This window comes from Peromyscus leucopus, unplaced genomic scaffold, assembly GCF_004664715.2.
Source record: "Peromyscus leucopus breed LL Stock unplaced genomic scaffold, UCI_PerLeu_2.1 scaffold_243, whole genome shotgun sequence".
Classification (NCBI taxonomy): domain Eukaryota; kingdom Metazoa; phylum Chordata; class Mammalia; order Rodentia; family Cricetidae; genus Peromyscus; species Peromyscus leucopus.
The window spans coordinates 8,605-21,946 of NW_023505116.1; the positions used below are offsets into that span (position 1 = coordinate 8,605).

General features: G+C 48.8%; 1 pseudogene; it reads left to right on the forward strand.

The window, feature by feature from the left end:
* Positions 1-3,264: 3,264 nt before the first annotated feature.
* LOC114693802 lies at positions 3,265-8,790 on the forward strand (annotated as a pseudogene).
* The last annotated feature ends 4,552 nt before the right edge of the window (positions 8,791-13,342 follow it).

The window sequence follows — 13,342 nt, forward strand, 5'->3', positions numbered from 1 at the left end:
TCTTTGCTTCCTGCCCGGTTCCCTCTTTTGGCTCCTGAGTTACACTGACAGGTCTATCTGGGTTGTACTTCCACATTTCCTATCCTAGACCAATGGTACCTGCCATGAATCCCATACTCCCTCGAGAGTTCTGAAAATGGAATGAGTCATCTTGCCACTCACTTATTGATTTTCAGGCCCGGTTTGTTAAACTAGGTCGTTAGCATTCCGGGAGCAGGGCACCCTCTTAGCTCCTGTGGCATCTGTGTTGTCCTGCTTAAGTCACAGGTGTTTGGTAAATATTTGTGGGTGACAAATACATATTTGCCGATGCCTGGTGGCTTTATCTGGGTAGGAAAACAGTTGCTAGAATGCATAACCTGAGCTGTACCTCCATGAGTTTCCCAGGTCAACCTTTGTGTTGAGGCCTCAGAGCAGGGAAGGGTAAGTGAGTAGCAGAGAGGACGTACTCACAGATGCTATTAATTCCCTCCATAATGTATGCACATGTGTAATGTACTAGAGTGAAGAAAAGCAGGATCTTCCCTCTCAGAAACAGCAAAACAGATCTCGGGGGGGAGGGGGGGCGGGGGGTGAGGGTTCACCCTGAGTTTAAATGAACCAGAGTGAGAGAGAAACTGGTGTGAGCATCTTTACCCATTGGAGAAACACATTGAGACATTACTGAGCTGGAGTGACAGGATCTCAGTTTCCTTCTGTAGTAGAGGTCCAGGTTAGTGAGATGGTTCACAAATCGCCAGAAGCAGGTTGATGGTTAAATAGGAGTGTTTCTATACTCTGCCATCTTTGGATGTAACTTTTTCAAGGCAAAGAAAAACCATCGAAGGGCCGGCATAGGTTTGGACTAGACCGATGAACCAAGTCCTCTCTCCCATGGTGCGATTTAACTTACGGGCTGTGGCCTTGCTTCAATCTTGAGGCTGTACTGCCATCTTAGTGTTCATGGCAAACGAAGGGCTGCCACCGCCAGTTCCGGGCCCTGCTGGATATTGGCTCTAGGAACTCCTGGCCTTTCTACTGCTCTCAGAGGGCTTGGGAAGAAAAAGCAAGGTGACAGACCACCGGCAAGTGCTGGTGCTGGTGCTGGTTGGTCATGGTGTGGCCCGGCAGGAGCAAACATGGACAAGAGTCACCTCTGGAGGCAGGTGACCTTGATGAAGGCGCTTCAGTGTGACACAGGTGTAAAAATAGCCTCTCTGTGGTGCTGGCTTTCCTTAACTCCCTTGCCTGAGTAAACAGCCCCTCACACCTGTAACGTTGTTTGCTTGTATGACACACTACTACCAGTTTGCAGGTTGTAAATGACTGTTTGTATACCAGATGTATGGGAGGAACCCTGCCCTCTTCCAGCAACGCTCCCTTAGAGCTGATTACTGAACGAGTGAAGCTGACCGTGTAGCCTTAAACCCCGGGGGCTGGGCCTGAAGGAGGATGGACCTTTAGTCCTGCCCTCTAAGGGGTACGATGGCTTCCCCAGAGAAGAAACTCAGCATTGCCTGGTATCAGGACAAGGGCAATCCAAGAGACCAAGGTGGCGATTGCTTAAGGACAGAAAACTTAGATGGCTCGAGACAGAGGAGACTTCTGGGAGTTTTAAAGCAGGCTTTATAGAGGTCAAAGGAGTGAGGAAACCAAACCTACCCTCTCACTCAGGCAAGGAGAAGGGCCATGAGGGGTTCACCAACTGTAGAGTTCTACGGACATGGAAGAGAAAGGAAGGGCTTAGTGATGAAGGGGTGACAGATGAAAGCAGCCTTTCGGGGAGGACTGACACTCCCGTCTGCTGGGCTCCAAGGTGCAGTGGATTAAATTAGCTGTCTTTATTGTCTGTGCCATATACAAGGAAAAATGGCAAACCATAACATAAGGCCATGCATATGTGTTAAAAGTAGTATGCTGGTTTCATTTCTGTTGCTGTGATAAATACTCTGACCCCCCCCCCCAAAAAAAAATGGAGAGAAGAGAGAGGGGGTTTATTTTAGGCTACAGTTCCGGGTTGCAGTCCATCACTGTAGGGAGCCACAGCAGCAGGAGCTTGAGGCACATCCACAGTCAGGAGCAGAGAGAAATCAAAGCATGCATCCACGCATGCTTGCCTGCTTGCTTGCGCTCCTTTCCTTTACTCTTGAACAGTTCAGAAGTCCTTGCCAGGGAATGGTGCTGCCCACATTAGGCAGGGTCTTTCCATTATCAGTTGAACTTAATTCAGACAATACACATGCTCACAGCCCATCCCAGGTAGGCCGTCCCTCACAGGACTCTTTTCTGAGGTAATTCTAGTTTGATAATAGTTCTGAGGTGTCAGGTTGACAGTTACATCTAACCGTCACAAGCAGGAAACTAAGTGACCGATAAATTTAAGAATGTAAATAGAACGCTAGTCTCTGTGACCTAGAAACTCTCCTTTCTAGGGTAGTACTCAGAGTGATAGCCAGAAACTCATCACGGGTTTCCTACAAAGAGACCAGTGTTTACAAAACAAACATCGGAAACTAGACAGAGATTCAGCAGTTACTGAAAAGCGTAAGTGAGAGGGGACACATTTCAATGACAGGCTATTCCACTGTGCTGAAATGCGTTTATAATACATTTCTAATGTGGTAATACATTAGGACGTCAAGCAAACAAAGCAAGATAGGCTGGCCGTATCGCTTGACCTCAACGAGGCAAAAAGTATGTGTCAACACAGAAAGTCTTACAAAGGATAGAATGAAGTAACATGCTCACAACACTGGTTGTGACCTGTATTTTCTTTACATGTTTTAACACTAATTATCCTATAATATAAATATGTTTACCCAAAGGGAAAAATAATCCGTATGAAGTTTTGTTTTGTTTTGTTTTTTTTGTTTTGTTTTTTTTGCATTTATTATGACTGCAATACCCAGAGAAGCTGCTTTACAGAAGACAGAGTTGTTTTAGCTTATGATTTCGTAGGGATTCAGTCTGTGGTGAGGGAGGCAGGCAGAGTGGTGGAATGACAGCATACTGTGGGTTTCTCGGAGTGCAGTAGACCAGAAGGCAGGCAGAACAGGAAAGGACCAAGGGGCCCGCTAGAACCTTGAGTGATCGACTTCTGCCAACCAGGCCCCACCTCCTAGCTGGGTTCCACAGTCTCCCCAAATAGTGCCACCAGCTGGGGAACAGGTGTGCAAAACATGAGCCTGTGGGACATTTCATGTTCAAATCATCACACAGTCATACTTTTGAAAAGGAAAATGAAGAAAAGGTTCTGAGTAGGTTAGGTGATGCCATGAAGACACTAGAGGCAAGATCTGGACTCACAAGTGTCCCCTCTAGCCTAGGCAGCTGATGACACTTCCTCGGGCAGCTCTGCTGCATCTGGATGGCAGAGTGGAACCCACTCACTTTGCAGTCCTGACCAAGGAAGAATGAATCTCCTGGGGAGACATCTAGCCCTGCTTTCTAGGTGAAAGATCTCCGAGCAAAACAAAGAAGTAATAATGTGTGTCCTTTCTCCCGTGTTTCCCCCCAGTAGATATGTTTGATGACTTCTCAGAAGGCAGAGAGTGTGTCAATTGTGGGCCATGTCCACCCCACTCTGGAGGCGAGATGGACAGGACACTACTGTGCAATGCCTGTGGCCTCTACCACAAGATGACGGCATCAACCGACCCCTCATTAAGCCTCAGCGCCGGCTGGTAAGCAAGCATCTCTGTGACTCAGCCCACCAGCCTGGAGAGCACCCAGCTTCGACCCTCCTCTCTGTACCTGGCTTTGCGACTCTTGCCCAGCTTTAAATTTTGGAACTGGAGGATCTGGGCTGAGGGGTTAGGTAGGTGGGAGGAAGAGGGGAGCTTCTCACACCTTTAGAGTGAGCTTGGGCTCACTTCAAAGACGCAGGCCCAGCTATTACAACCCCATCACCATGCAATAGTAGAAAATGAAGCTCAGAGAGGTGAGTGGCCCCAGCCAGAGGGAGCCAGATCCAGGCCTCCCGATCTCCAGTCCAGTCCCTTTGTCTTGAAGACCAACATAAACCAGAAGTTGTCTTATTTTCAGTTGATCCCCTAGAAAGACCCGGTCCAAGAAGGCAGAGCAGTGGGTGTGGGTCCTGGCTGGGGAGGCCTGGAACTGGGACCAGACATTTGCTGTCTGTGCCTCTTTTTTTTTTTTTTTTCCACCTGACTCTGACCGATACGACCCACTTTGGTGTATGACAGGGAAGGGGACTAGAGAGAATAAATCTTGAAGCTTCCTTTTTGAGGCCCATCAAGTTCCTCACTCTACACACAGACACTGGCATCAATGAGATCCACCTGGGAAGAGATGCTCTGTTGACAGTGTCCAGGTCATTCATGCTGTACCCTGGGGTCCTCTCTGTTTGGCTCCCATCTGTTCCTGTGAGCGGTCTGGATACCCAGAGACAGTGCCAGACTGGCCTGAGGGATCACATGAGACCATTCTGGCATAGCCCTGCTAGACACAAAACACTTCCTTTCTGTCTATGTTGTAGTCCGCTTCCCGCCGAGTAGGCCTCTCCTGTGCCAACTGCCAGACTACCACCACCACACTGTGGCGCCGCAATGCCGAGGGTGAACCTGTGTGCAATGCCTGCGGCCTCTACATGAAGCTCCACGGGGTGAGTGGATGCCCTGCTCTGCCCTGCCTATGCCTCTCATGCCCTCTCATGCCCTCAGCTCTGCCTGATGGGAGTCTCCTCCATTTCCATTCTGCAGGTCTCGTTGGTTATTTTTGCTCTTTTGGGAGGCCCGCCACCCAGCTCCAAATAAATCATACATAGAGGCTTATTCTTAATTATAATGCCTGGCCTTAGCTTGCTTGTTTTCTAGCTAGCTTTCCTTAATTGTAAACAATCCTGTCTATTTTTGGCCTTGGAGCTTTTATCTTTTCCTATTCCTGTATATCTTTTTACTTCTTACTCCATGTCTGGCTGTGTAGCTGGATGGCTGGATGGCTGGATAGCTGGATGGATGGCTGCTGAAGTCCTCCTCCTTTCTCTCTGGTTCTTTGGTCTTCCTTCTCCCGCCCCCAGATGTCTCCTTCTATTTATCCTCTCTGCACACCAGCCCCACCTATCCTTTCTCCTGCCTTGCTATTGGCCATTCAGCTCTTTATTAGACTATCAGGTAGTTTAGACAGGCAAAGTAACACAGCTTCACAGAGTTAAATGCAACATAAAGAATACAACACATCTTTACATCATTAAACAAATGTTTCATAGCATAAATGAATGCAACACATCTTAAAATAATAATCAACAACAAGGTCTCATTTGTCTTCCCTCAAGAATAGAATCTACATGCTGCTTCTTTTACAGACCTTCATTTAGTGTGTGTGTGTGTGTGAGCGTGTGCGTGTGCATGTATGTGTGTGTATGTGTGTGTGTGTGTGTGTGTGTGTGTGTGTGTGTGTGTAAGAGAGAGAGAAGAGGGAGGAGGGAGGGAGGGAGGAAAGGAAGGAAGGAGGAGGGAGGGAACGAAGGAGAGAGTTTCAATACCATAGCAGACATCTGCAAATGGAAATTCATATATTAACTTCCACCCTTTCAGGTACCAGGCCTCTTGCAATGCGGAAGGAGGAATTCAAACCAGAAAACGAAAGCCCAAGAACCTGAATAAATCTAAGACAACGCAGGTGAGGAATAGGTCTGTGTGTGAGTACAGTGAATAAGTCAAGCGTTCCCAGAGCATTTGAGAACCATGTCTGCTCTGGTAGGCTGCCAGGGTAGGGTGGTAACCTCCTCCTCCAACCTCTTCTCTCAGAACAGAAAGATAACCCAGCAAAGAAGGCAGTACCTTACAATAGGCTGGTTGGACCAGTGTGGAGCCTGAGAGAGTAATGTTGCTCATTGGCCCCATCTTTTGATGCTGTGATCAAATCAGACAAGTTCCCATTAACCACGCTCCTGACAGATTGATCTGCAATCGGGGAACATTAATGTCACATAGTGCTCTGAACCTGCACACATTCCTTCAGGGATCTCCTCAAGACCCCACAGAAGCAGTCTGTTAGTCTGACTTCCTAATAAACAAACTGGGGCTCAAGTGTAATGACTTAAAATCACATCGCTATTAACTGGGATCTTGAATGTTCACTCCGGGTTCAATAGTCTGTTCAATATGCTGTTCTGTCTTCTTAGTTTCTATGTGACTCAGAGTAACCTTGAACTCATGACCTTCCTGCTTCAGCCTCCTAAGTGCCAGGATTATAGATAGGCATGAGCCAACACACCTGGCAATGCCTTCTTAACTTCTAGATTAATGAGAGTGTTGCAAGGCTGGAGAGGTGGCTCAGTGGGAAAGAGTACCACTCACTGGCTGCTCTTCCAGAGGACCCGGGTTCAATTCCCAGCACCCACATGGTGGCTCACACCTGTCTGTAACTCCAGTTCCAGGGCTTCTGATACCCTCACACAGACATACATGCAGGCAAAACACCAATGCACATAAAATGAAAATAAATTAACATATATATGTATGTATATATATGCATATATATATATACATATATGAGAGAGAGAGAGTCACTAATGTCCCCCTACCAGAGCCTTCTGTGTTCCGCACTACCAAACTAGATGTGACTGGCTTCAGCAGAGGAAATGAATTGGCTCATGTGATATGGACAGTTCACCTTCTCCCCGGTGCCAAGCAGGCAGCTTCACAAAGTTGCCCATTTTCACACCAAAGGCATGGCAGCATTCTAGGTTCCTACATTAAACAGGGGCTTCTGGAAGAAGTAGTTCCTACCTGGACCTTCTGCCACTCCCCAGGGGTCCTGTCCTACCCTCTTCTGCCTCCGGGACTGTGGCTGCAGCAGAGCCCTGGTTCAGGGGGTGTAGACCTCTACCTCTAAGTCGGAATCCAGGAAGATAAACTCTGTAGCAGGACCTGTTCTGGAGTGGCCAGGCCACTTGTAATCTCCACTTATCCAAGCAGTGTGGCTGTTCACATTTTTGCTACAGAGAAATTAATATAGTTCATTATAGGTTGTTGTCCGAGAACCCTCTGGCAGTATCCTGAAATAGACAGTATTTACATTTAAAAACAACACTGAGAGTGTGGAACCCCCAAACAGAATGTGGTCTCTGGAGCTTATGGATCTAGAGCCATGAGTCTTCTGAAAAAGTTCCCTTAGGCTGGGGATGTGGCTTCAGTGAGTACTTAGCACACACGAAGCCCCTGGCTTCAATCTCCGGCACTCCATAAACTGGCCTGTAATCCCAGCACTCAGGAGGTGGAGGCAGGAAAAACAGTGCAATGGCACCCTTGGCTACATAGTGAGTTTGAGACCAGCCTGGACTACATCAGACACTGTTTCAAGTAGGTAAAATAGTCTCCTCGGAATGTGGATGCTTCTGTGCCATTCTGAGAACCGCTGTTCTTCACCGTAAGGCTCCTTGCTTTTGTCCCCAGCAAACGTAAATAGGGGCTCTGTCCCTGCAGCTAGCTGGACTGGGTCTCCTGACTCTGCCTCCTTGCAGGTCCTCCTGGTGAGAGCCTCCCTCCCACCAGCAGCGCCTCCAGCAACTCCAACAACGCCGCCACCAGCAGCAGCAGTAGCAGCAGCGAAGAGATGCGCCCCATCAAGACAGAACCTGGGCTGTCATCTCCCTATGGGCACAACAGTACCTCCATATCCCAGGTGGTGTGTGACCGGCTAATGGAGAACAGACTCTAGATGCCTAGTGGCCAGGTCAGCCTTGGGAGGTGAGCTGTCGCCTGACCCTGAGCTGCTGAGCCCCAAAGAGCCCAGCCTCGGAGTCCTTGGTATCTCTTGTCCCTCAGCGGTGATGATTTGGACACAGAGAATACCACGTGGTTAGCATCGTCCCTGTGCTGTGGCCCTTGGGAAGAAGAAGGACACAGGACTGCACCAGGATGCATGTGTACAACTACTCCCTAACTCAGACTTGGGTGTTGGGGTTGGAAGCCAACTTGGACCCTAGAGCTCGAAGTGTGTTGACCTCGGCCTTGAAGGCTTTTCAGAGGAGAAGCCAGGAGGACCCTGTTAGCAGGGCACAGGCTTGGGAACCACAGAGGGCAGGGTGGGTGAGTGGTGGGCAGGAAGCTATTTTCATGAGCTCCAGCTTCCTGAGAGCCTTCTGGAATGGCACAGCAGGGGACCATGCCCTCTTGAAGGGATGATGGTGCCGTTCCTCTGCCTCTCTGGGGATAAGGAAGTCACAGTTTCTTTTTTTCCAGCCCCACTACCTCTAATTGTGAGAGGCTGTTTGGGCATTCTACCATCAGAGCGAACCAGAGAGAGCCTGGTTCCACAGAAGCAAAAGTGCCAGGACCCTTTCAGGATGGAGAGGATGACCTCAATCTGACCAGGAAGACCTCTGTTTGACCTGGAAGTGGTGATGAGAGTGTCTCCTTCGGCTGTCAGAGCCTTTAAAAAAAAAAAAAAAAAAAAGACACAGCAGCACACAACTCCTGGGTGATGACTGTGCTTACACTGTGCTCAGGAGCCACTGTGGAAGCACACGAACCCCTGTAGCTGGGTCTAGGGCCTAGGGGAGCCGCTGAGTGCTTACTCCCTCATCCTCTCCCAAGCCCTGGTCCTTGGTCCCCCAGGAGCATCCTACTAACTCACTGTGCTTTCTGCCTTCCAGCATTCTCTGTCAGTACTGTGTCCGGCCACGGGCCCTCCATCCATCCAGTTGCTGTCGGCTCTGAAGCTCTCCCCACAAGGCTATGCATTCTCCTGTCACTCAGACATCACAGGCCAGCTCCAAGCAGGACTCTTGGAACAGCCTGGTCCTGGCTGACAGTCATGGGGACATAATTACCGCGTAATCATCCCCTCTCCTCTTCAAATTCCTGCTCGGACTTGGGACCTGGGGGCCAGCAAAGTCTGCGGCTGGGCGCGTTGGCCAGCCCTTTGTCTGGGAACAACTCCCGAAGAACAACTGGGTAGAACTTGAAGTTGTTGGCAATCGCTTAGGGATGTGGGTGCTGGTTTCTTCAGACACCCTTTCCAGGTGGAGCGCTGGAGAGAGCCTGCATTCTTAGAGACGGAGCCCACCTTCATTGTGAGCGCAGCACAATGAGGCTCTTCCATGTAGCAGGAGACTTCTTTCTCATTCTCCACCTGCCTGTCCAGGACAGAGACATAATCTCCTTCACCCAACCCTTCACCCCAGGGGTTCTAGGTAGTGGTTTTTCCTTGTGCTCCTAGGGTGGCTGTAGGGCCCCGGGGCTTCCAGACACCGTCTACAGCCTGAGCAGGGTGTCTACCTGATGTGGACTGGATGCGGCAGCCCTGCCCTTGTCAACACTCCCCTTGAGGCATGGCGTGTCCCTGCATGCCCCATACCAGATCTGACTCCAAAAGTGCTGGCTGCGATGCAGATGTTACCGAGTGCTCCCTGGGGAGATGGTGGAGAAGGCCCATCACACAGGATGTTCATCCAATCACAGCCCAGCAGTGGTGCCTTCCCTTCTTCCTCCCAGGACCTCCACATTAAACCCCTTGCTTTCCAGCCTGAACATCTCCCACCCCTGCAAAGCTAGAGCTCAGTTGTGTAGCAGGCTACTGCCACCTGGTGCTGCTCCCACGCGCAGGGGTTCCACGGAGGGACAAAGCCGGCCACCAAAGCAGGCTGGTGACTGCACTCATCTGCACCTTGGGTCCCTCTGGAGGTTGTGTCTACCGCACAATCCTGTTCCAGGACTCCAGCTTGCTTGCTCTGAGCCTGCCAAGCCATCCATGGCTCTCAAGTCAGTTACCTGGATCTGGGCCTTTCTCCAGCACAGATCCTTTGTCTAGGAAATACAGAGTGTTTGCAACATAATTCAAAGCAGAAAACAACAAAGCGAAATTTGTGAAAGGACAAAGGTGACGGATGGAAGATGTCTCGGAGCCTGATGGGATTGCCATGCTTATAGCTGTCCTAGAATTGGCCTTCTCCTCTCCCATTACTGGGCCCCCAAAGATTCTTCCTTGTCCTCCTCACCCACAGAGCTGTAGCCAACTATGGCATTACCCCCTTGTTCCCCCAAACTCCCAGCCCCCACCCTAAACCCTGCCGGCGTAGCAGAGAATAGCTTTGAACCCAGATTCTGTTGTAATCATCATTTACACTGTGTTCTTCCTCAAGGCTGCCCTCCATGCCTCCCCGCCTCCACAACCTGTTAACATTGTCTTAAGGTGAAATGGCTGTAAATCAGTATTTAACTAATAATTTATCTGTATTCCTCTTCCCTCAGAATTCTTTTCTAGAGGGACTGATGCTCATTCTCTTTTGAGTGGACCAAAGGCTGCCTCTACCCATGAGGTTTCCCCTTCATGGTTTTGGTAGGCGGCACCTTGGAGTTGGTGGTGGAGGCTGGTGAGAGAATGGTAGTGGAAAATCTCAGGACAGGTTTAGCTTCCTGGAGAGGACCGAGCAGCCTTAGCTGAAGTTCCTGTCCCCATCTTCTCACATAGATGTCACCCTGTGAGCGGGGACATTTTTAGAGCATTTACCTGAGTGCTTGTGGCTCCATTTAACTGGATGTTCCTGATCTCTCCTGTCTCCTGGTGTAGGACACATCCTGAATGGCCCCCAGGGGACAAATACTTACCCAGTGAGAGGAAGACAAAACTGTCTCCTTGCTCTCTTTTGGCTTCACCTTCTCAGCCATACCTGCCTATCTGCTTCACCTCAGAAGTATGAGGAGTGCGGAGCAATCACTGGTCCTAAAGCCATGTCTCATTTGGTCCCCCTGCATTGGCTGGGTTTGCATATCACCCACCTTCAGGACCAGCTTACGCCAAAATCTACCAGGCATCTAGGGCTCAGATCTCATGACATCCTGGTTATTTTCTAGTAGTAATAACACACAGAGAGACTCATCTTCTATGTAAAACCAGAAAACGCTTTAAAAATGTTTTCAAAGTTATTTTAGTTAATTGTGTGAAGGGCACACATGCCATAGCACACTGGTGGAGATCGTCTGGGAGTCGGGTCTCTCTTTTTCCACTCCACATGGTTCCAGGGATCAAATTCAGGTTGTCAGGCTTTGGGGCAAGTGCTGTGCTCAAGCAGCCCATCTTACTGGCCCACAGAAAGACTTCTCAACTCTTAAAAGAATAGCCAAACCCATTAAACCGAGAGCTACCGTCGGTCACGGAAGGTGAGTCCTTGTGAGACGAGAGATTCCAAACTGTTAGCCAGAGGAGGTTCAGGGTTTTTGGCTAGGGCGTTTTGTTTAAAAACATTTACATCACTTCTCTTTAGAAATGGATTTTAGAACAAAATGCTACATGGTCTCGGTAGATGCCTCTTTCTGCATCGATCACAACTGGTACCCTCTCCAGTTAAGATAACTTGGCCTCCTTGATCATCAGACTTGTTGCTTCCCCCAATCAAGCAATCCTTAAGGAATCCCGAGTCACTGTTTCCAAAAGACAATAAAAGATGCGGCCAAGCCTGGTGGTGAACACTGTCTCAGTCATCAGCAGCAAACCACAATGATGCATTTCCAAATTGTTAGGACATCGCTGGGAGGAGGAGAAGTGAGGGAGGGTACAAAATGATGTCACTGGGATAAATCACTTTCTCTAGGGACAAGTCTACGTGAGAAATCACATTTCTGACTGAAGAAACCGTTTGGAGCCCAGGTTAAGTCCATATGCAGTCGGCTATGTGTGGGCCCCAGCTTCTGAGCGGGAGGCAGCTTAGCTGTGACTGTGTTGGGGTGGGCTGATGGTAATGGCCGCAAGTTTCTCGTCACTGAATATGCACCAAATGGGGCTGGAGGATTTAGAGAGGAAACCCTGACCCCAAAGCTTGGTATGCTGACCATGTTGTCACCTTTCTCTTGCCATAACAAGACACCTTGAGATAATTAACTTAAACGAGAAAGGTTTAAGGCTGGGGATTTCCCTTCATTAGTAAAGTGCATGCCGTAGCATGCATGAAGCCCTGGGTTCGATCCTCAGCACTGCATAACCCAGGTGTGGTTGTACACCTGTTACCCCAGCACTCACGAGGTGGAGGCAGGAGGATCACAAGTTCAAGACCAGCCTGAGTTCTGAGCCTCTGGTATAGTCTGGGCTTGGAAGGCTGTCAGATTAACCATTTCAAGTCTGTCTAGGTGCCCTAGCACTTGGTGGACAATGAGCCCGAGGAAAGCCTTATTTAGCTTAATAGGGTTGGATAATTTCTGCTAGTCCCTCCATCCCTTCCTGGAGGTACAAGCCTATGAGAGTTTAGTGGAGTTACAGGGGTTCAGTTGTTTAGAATGTGGAAACTTAGTGTCTCAATGGTCTCAACAGCTGGCCTGGAAGACCGGAGAATGAAGACAATCTAGTATGAAAAAGGAACTCAGACCATAGAGGTCGCAGAGATCATCGAAGATCAAATCCTTTAGTGCTGCCATCCAGAGAACTTCCTTACCATAGGCTGGTGAAGACACAAGTACTTTAACCTCCCTCCCTAGGATTGAATACCAGGAGCACTGTGCTTGCAGTTCACACATTCACCACGTGGGGCGCAGGCATTCTCTTTTTCCATATCCATTATTGTTGGTTCTCCAGCTATAATCAGTTTATAATTATTTATAGTTTATAATCAGTTTATAATCCAGATTATATATCAGTTAATTTGAGATTATCCTCAACCAAATTGTGCTACTCAAAAGCATTATTGCTTATTGAGCCTTACTACTGCTAGACTCTGATAGTTTTAGCTTCAGGAAAACATTGGTACATCTTTGCAATCATGATTTGTACACAAAGATACAGATTTCAAGTCACTCATTAAAAGCCACAGAACTACTATAGAACCAAACATATAAAACTTGACTTCTGGATTCCAGAATCCACTCCATAGAACAAGAAACTTTACAGGCTGGGGTGCCCCTGCGCAGCCTGAGCTAAGCAATCTTTAGCTTGTGAGCATAACCAGTATCTCAAGCATTCCCTCAATGAACGGGACCTCCTAGCACCACTCTGCAAGCCAGAAGTGTGTGTGCTCCCTGGGCAAGCAGCGTCAGTGGGGGGCTTGTCAGAAAGGCACATTTCTAGCCCGGCTACAGATTCTCATAATCTACCCTTAAACGTTTCCAAGTGACTCAGATACATATCAGGGTTTATGAAATATAGCTTTATGTCTATAACGCAGATGTTCCCATATTGTGGGAGCCCATTTTCAGGTTCCTCATGGCTTCACCCAGCAGGTCTGCATAGAAAGGATGATTGGACCACGGGCCTGAGTGCAGGTGTCTGAGATGGTCTGCACTTGGCTGTGCTGGGGGGAGGTCTTTTGCTCCCTAGGGCAGAGACAGTCAGGCCCAATTGGAAGAGGTTCAGGCCCTCTCGAGGCTATCCTGTATTTTCTATCTGTTTATCTCCAATCTCTAAATAGTAT